The following is a 6,000-nucleotide window of genomic DNA, read 5'->3' on the forward strand; positions in this document are numbered from 1 at the left end:
ACCATACAATTTCCAATTATATTGGGTACATAACTGGGTGCAAATTACAAGGCCACAATATAGTCAAGTGATTCAGAAACAGTACACCTTACTCCTGTGTCCCTGTACTTGAGTACACTTGAGACAATAAAATCTAATTCTAATAGTTTGAGGAGTGTAGAAAAACATTTGTATACAAGCAGGCATTACAACACAAAATAAAGGCTGGTTAACCCAAAGCCTGGCAGAAATCATTATAGATTCATAGATTAGTACAGTGCAGAAAGGCCCTTTGGGCCATCAAGTCTGCACCAACAGTCACAACCACGAAAGGCGTGCTAATCGTAATTTCCAGCACTGGTCCCATTTCCTTGAATGTTGTGATATTTTAAGTGCTCATCCAAATATTTTTCAAATGTTGTAAGGTTTCCAGCCTCCAGTACCTTCCCAGGCAATGCCTTCCAGATTCCTACCATCTGCTGAGTAAAAACATATTTACCCAAATTCCCTTTGAGATGCCTGCCTGTTACACTAAAACTATGTCCTCTGTGACTGACCCTTAACCAAGGGTAGCAGCTGCTCTCTATTCACTCTATCCACAACTCTCATAATCTTATACACCTTAATCCTGTCCCCTCTCATTTTCTCTAGAGTAGGGGAGACTAAGCCAAGCCTATCTAGACTTCTCAATTTCTCCAACCCTGGTAATATCCTGCTGAACCTTCTCTGTATCCCCTCTAGTGCTATCGCACTAGATAGGCTGTAGTGAGGTGACCAGACCTGAACACAGTACTCCAGCTGACCAACACTCATTCATTAATTTCCCACATGAAAAGACAAAATTAACATATATGTGTCAAATTGAAACAATGGTTGAAGAAATAGTCAAGTAAATCAACAGAATGTCATAATCAGGTTACAAACATTATTTTCTAGTGAGTTGTGCAGGTTCTTAATGCATGTCTCATATATCATTAACCAGTTTTCTTTCACTTTATTTACTTCAATTATTTAAACCAGATTTAAATAAAAATATTCTGAATAGACTGTCACTCTCTACCTTAACAAGCTTTGCACATAAATAATTCAATTCAAAAACTGGTGATTTATTGGCAATGGTTAACAGATTAAAAAAAATTGTGGGTGATTTAATGATGGGGGAAAAAGCAACGTTCAGTTGTGTGTAAGAGCACTTCTGGGTATGAACTGTCAGCCTCAGCCACTATTCACAGGAAAATACAAATCTCCAGACCAAGGATTTCCTGATTCAGTTTCAGGATGTGAACATTGCTATCAGGGCTAACATTTATTACCGATCCTTTGTTGCCCACATGTAAGACAAATTGATCGGCTTACTTGTCCATTTATGATAAACAATAGCAGTTCAACCAATTTTTTTCTAAATGGTCAATGCCATTGGCATGGCACAGGGTTCACAACAACAGACTAGGTGAAATATAAGTCTCCTTCATTAAATGCAAAAAGGATGGTATACTAGATTTTGATTTTGAAAAACCGCCAAACCTTTCCACAGTCATCACCAAATAGCAGGCCATACTGAGAAGTTTTAACCATAAAACATAATTGCTGGTCTATTTCTATAAATATGATTGCATCAGGTAGATTAATACAATTTCACAGCAAGATTTATGCAGCATGATTAGAAATTACTCAACAACAGCTTTTTTAAAAATAAGTTTTTAAAAAAGCTGTTGCTTGGCAATGTGCAGCACATAAACATGCCAAATAAGAAACTGAAAACAGAACGTAAACAACTCATCAGCTGGTTCAACACCAACACCCCTGCAACAGCTTCACCTGGCAGCAAAGAACTTCCTTTTGAGATTCGAAAGATCCAATCAGGCAACAGGACTTTTGTTTTCACTACTCAATTGGATATGCAAATTCAAAAACTATTCCCACAAGCTGACTCCTGGGTTACACTGGTACAGTGACATTGAGTGACCAAACTCTGCAATCAGCATTGATCTCCATCAGAAAATGTGTCGATGAAAACGTAATGCAATAACATAAGGGAAGTCTGGCTAAGGCTTTCTTCACAGCCCTTATTTTACACGCTACATCACCTTAATCACTTGGAACATTGCACAGTTAAAAAAATAATTTTCAACTAATCAAACTTATTCAAAAGAATCCAGGAGCTAAAGTGGGAGACGTGATGCGGGGAATCATGTACTGGACCAAATATTCAATCTTTGGACGACAGCCGGGCCGAACAGGGTGAGGAATGGGTTAGCGGAACAAATATCTAGTCTCTAAATCTCTTTGTTCGTCGCTGGCCAGTCGCCTCAGGAAGCCCTGAGATGAAGGGCTTCAGCTCCGAAGTGACCCAGGGATGAGGACGCGGCCAGAATTGCTGGTTCAAACTGCCACGAATTGATCAGCGTGTCCTGAGTCTCAAAGCATCACCGCAGGATTTAATACACAACATTTTTCTATATTTGTGTGTGTGTGTCTGAGAGAGAGAGAGAGAGAGAGAGAGATGGGGGGGGGGGGGGGCAGGGGAGAGATTAAATTAGTCAATTTAAGTGTTAAAATATTCCACAAAAGCTTCCCAACCCAAAAGAAAAAAAAGGGAGCAGTTCAATTCTCGATCTCCCAATCCAGAAATAAAAAAAACATTTAATTATTTTTTTCAGTTGCGAATGGAGAAGGTGGGGGGGGGGGGTGGAAGAAGGCAAGTATTAAATTAGAAAGGCAGAATTGAAGCAGCAGCAGCAGAGGTCCTGGATTTTTTTTTCCATCGTTACCTGCTACCAGCGCCGCTTTGTCAAATCTACACCCCCCACCCCACAAAAAAAAACACATTTATTCGGAGATCGGGATTTGCGGCCACCTTCCTCCCCCCCCCCCCAACATAAAAAACAAATCAAACACCACAGCACGAAAAACAAACACACAGCCCTACCCGCCAATCCACGCAGACGAGAATAAAAACCCCTGACACGCTACCTTTTTTTTTAACCACCCGGGCCGGAGCCACACAGGCATCCGATAAATAACGTCCACGGCCGCCACACAACTTCAGCGCTTTCAACTGTTTGCGGCTCCCAGCCGCCGCTCGGCTCTCCCCCCCACTCTCTCCTCTCACACGAAACAACTCGTCGTCGCTCGGCTACCTTCGCCACCGCTCGGCCCTACGGCCCGCCCCCATGCTTCGTCACCGCTCGGCTCCCGGATGCCCCGCCCCTTCGTCGCTTGGAGACTTTCGCCACCGCTCCGCTTCCCGATCCCCTGTGTCGTCATCGCTCGGATACCTTCGACTGGCCCGACCCCATCTTCCGTCGCTGCTCGGTTCCTTGCCGCTACCGCTCGGCAACCTTCGCCTCTTTCCGGAACATTCCCTTCACGGTCATGCCGCCTCGTTCAGCGGGTCGAGTCTGCCTGTCGATCAAACGGCGGCCGTCCGGCTGACCCTCCCTGGAAGTGCCTTTGTAAACACTGCAGGAAGTCGGTACTTGTGTTACAGTGTTTGCTACCTTGGAGCAACAAAAGTCCTAGGTTCAAATTGCATCTGCTTCTGCAGTGTGTGCCACAACACACAGGTTGGTTAAGAAATAACTTTAGTGATGACTGTACCTCTGAGCCAGAGATGTGTCATAATGCCTCTGACCAGGTTGATTAAAATCAACAAAACTGCGGGGTATACATGATTATAGTCATCCTCCAGGCGTTATTATTATTTTGTATCTTTCCTGTGACAACTTGGCCTATACAAATCACCTCTACCACACGCCCTCTGTATTTCTCCCCAACCCCCCAATTACAGTGAGCGGCAATGTTGCGACATGTAACATATCAAAGACTTTCAAAAACACCCTAGCATTAGGGCTCCATATGTGCACTGATTGTAACAAGGTCAGCCTGATGGTCAATAAAGTGAGTTCCCTGACTTGGGCTGTGAATGTGGTCTAATAAGGGAGCCCTGGCTAGCAGACAAAAGAGAGAGGAGTGCCAGACATTCTGACACTGAGAGCTGGCTCTGAGAGAGCTAAACCAGTGTCAAGGACTTGCCAAATGTAAATAAAGCGTGATTTGGTGACAGGATACCAGCCTCTGTGGAATTATTTTGTCTAGCATAAAGGTTTTGAAGGGATTAACATCCATGTTACATTGGCTGATGTCACCATCCATTCAACTGATGTCACAGAGTATGTGTGAAAATATTCTACCTTTTGGAGATGTGTATAAACCAGTATCAGCTCTTTTGGATCCTAGTAAATAATGGATATTATGAAATAAACCTTTTGTTTTCCAAGAATAGTACATACTGCAACTAATCATGTGATAGGTTGAAGACAAAGCAAAAACAAAGGAGGATTGGTGGTGGCAAAATATTTCAAACAAGCCTTATCTGGAACAACATATTCGGAGAGGTAGAAAATACCACAAGGTACCAGCAGTAACGTCTGCAAAAAAAGCAAAGGATCTGAGGAAGAATTAGATTTATGCTTAGATATAGATTCTAAATTCGTAGTTGCTTCTCAGATGATCCCAGTAATCAATTCAGCAATTGGTTGAGCAAAGGAAAATTCTTAAGTTAACAGTATCTAATACTATAATGAAATTTAGAGTTTGTAGACGAGTCTGAGTCAATAGTACATAAGGCAAGGTTTCAATATCTATACAGTTTATGTTAATTCCTGTTGAAGGTGCATGTGCATGGACTTCGGTGAGCATAGTGTCAGCCTTGATCATGGTGTTCCCATGATGGAATAGACATACAAAACTTACAGTCAGTTTAAAAAATGAACAATGACCACTCAAACTCAGTATCAGAGTCTTGTGCATTGGACTTCAGCTTTCAACTCATTCAGGAGACAAGAAAACACAAAGCATTTTACTATGTATCAGCTATGACTCACATAATAACACAGTTTGGTAACACTCTCACCTCTGGATTCAAGTCCTACACTAGATCATGAACTAAAAATCAAAGCTGATACTTTAGTACTGCACTCCCATCTCCCTAGTGAGGTAGATATAAAATATCCCATTGTACTATTTTGAAGAACATCTGGCAAATCATCACTGATATCCTGTCTGCTATTTATCTCCCAATCATGGTTACAGTAAACAGGTATTCTGATCCTTCTTTCACTGAAATTTTGAGAGTTGGGGGTATGTAATTGGCAGCCATGTATCCTATATGACAACAGTGACAGCATTTCAAAAGTACTTAATTGACTGTAAGGCAATTTGAGATGTCTAAGAATGCAGCAAAGAGCTAAATAAATACAAATCTTTCTCTTTTGAATACAGCTTTTGATCACCACCTTCCAAATCTATGTAAGTGCACATGGAGAAAATACTGACAGATTTGAGCTCATTTATGAAGAACCTTCACCTCAACTGACTGAAAAACAAAGGAAGGATGGTCACTGGTTAACTGGGAACTGAGAGTCATGAAAATGTCCCAGGAAGCAATGATTGCTTTCAAGATAGGAAAACCCAATAATGTTTTTGAATAAATACTTTTGAATTACAACTATAATTTACCATTAGCTTCTCCAATGCACCTTTTTCAAAATCCACGATAAAAAATACTAATGGAAAACCAAGGATAAGCTTAATTAGTCTTCCCAGTGAGCAGAACCTCTACAGTGTGGAAACAGGCCTTTTGGCCCAACAAGTCCACAGAGCATCCCACCCAGAGTCACCTCCTATCCTATCTTGTTTTTCCCATGGCTAATCCCTGGACACTATGGGCAATTTAGCATGGCCAACCCACCTAGCATGCAGAGCTTTGGACTATGGGAGAAAACCGGACATGGGCAGAATGTGCAAACTCCACACAGACAATGGCCCAAGGCTAGAATTGAACCTGGGTCACTAATGCTGTGAGGCAGCAATGTTAACCACTGAGGCAAATGCTGCCCCTTGGATAATTGGAGATTTCTCATTGGGAAATACTTTCATGTATTTGACACTGCCACTTGGCATTCCATGAATGATTATCTTCCTTAAATTCTTGGATTTTTTTTTGTTAAATCAAGATCC

At 41.7% G+C, this 6,000-nt stretch overlaps 1 protein-coding gene across 3 annotated transcripts in view; it reads right to left on the reverse strand.

Annotated features, from left to right (window-relative positions):
- The window catches only part of spopla (speckle type BTB/POZ protein like a), a 202,657-nt gene extending 199,573 nt beyond the window's left edge, over window positions 1-3,084 (reverse strand). Inside the window, exon 1 of one of the 3 annotated variants that reach the window (XM_060827833.1) lies at window positions 2,953-3,084. The gene's annotated coding sequence lies outside the window, so the exon portion shown is untranslated. The remainder of the gene's footprint in view (window positions 1-2,952) is intronic. The other 2 variants (XM_060827831.1, XM_060827832.1) reach the window with 2 other exon arrangements.
- Between the last annotated feature and the right edge of the window lie 2,916 nt (window positions 3,085-6,000).

Source organism: Hemiscyllium ocellatum, chromosome 7, assembly GCF_020745735.1.
Source record: "Hemiscyllium ocellatum isolate sHemOce1 chromosome 7, sHemOce1.pat.X.cur, whole genome shotgun sequence".
Taxonomy (NCBI): domain Eukaryota; kingdom Metazoa; phylum Chordata; class Chondrichthyes; order Orectolobiformes; family Hemiscylliidae; genus Hemiscyllium; species Hemiscyllium ocellatum.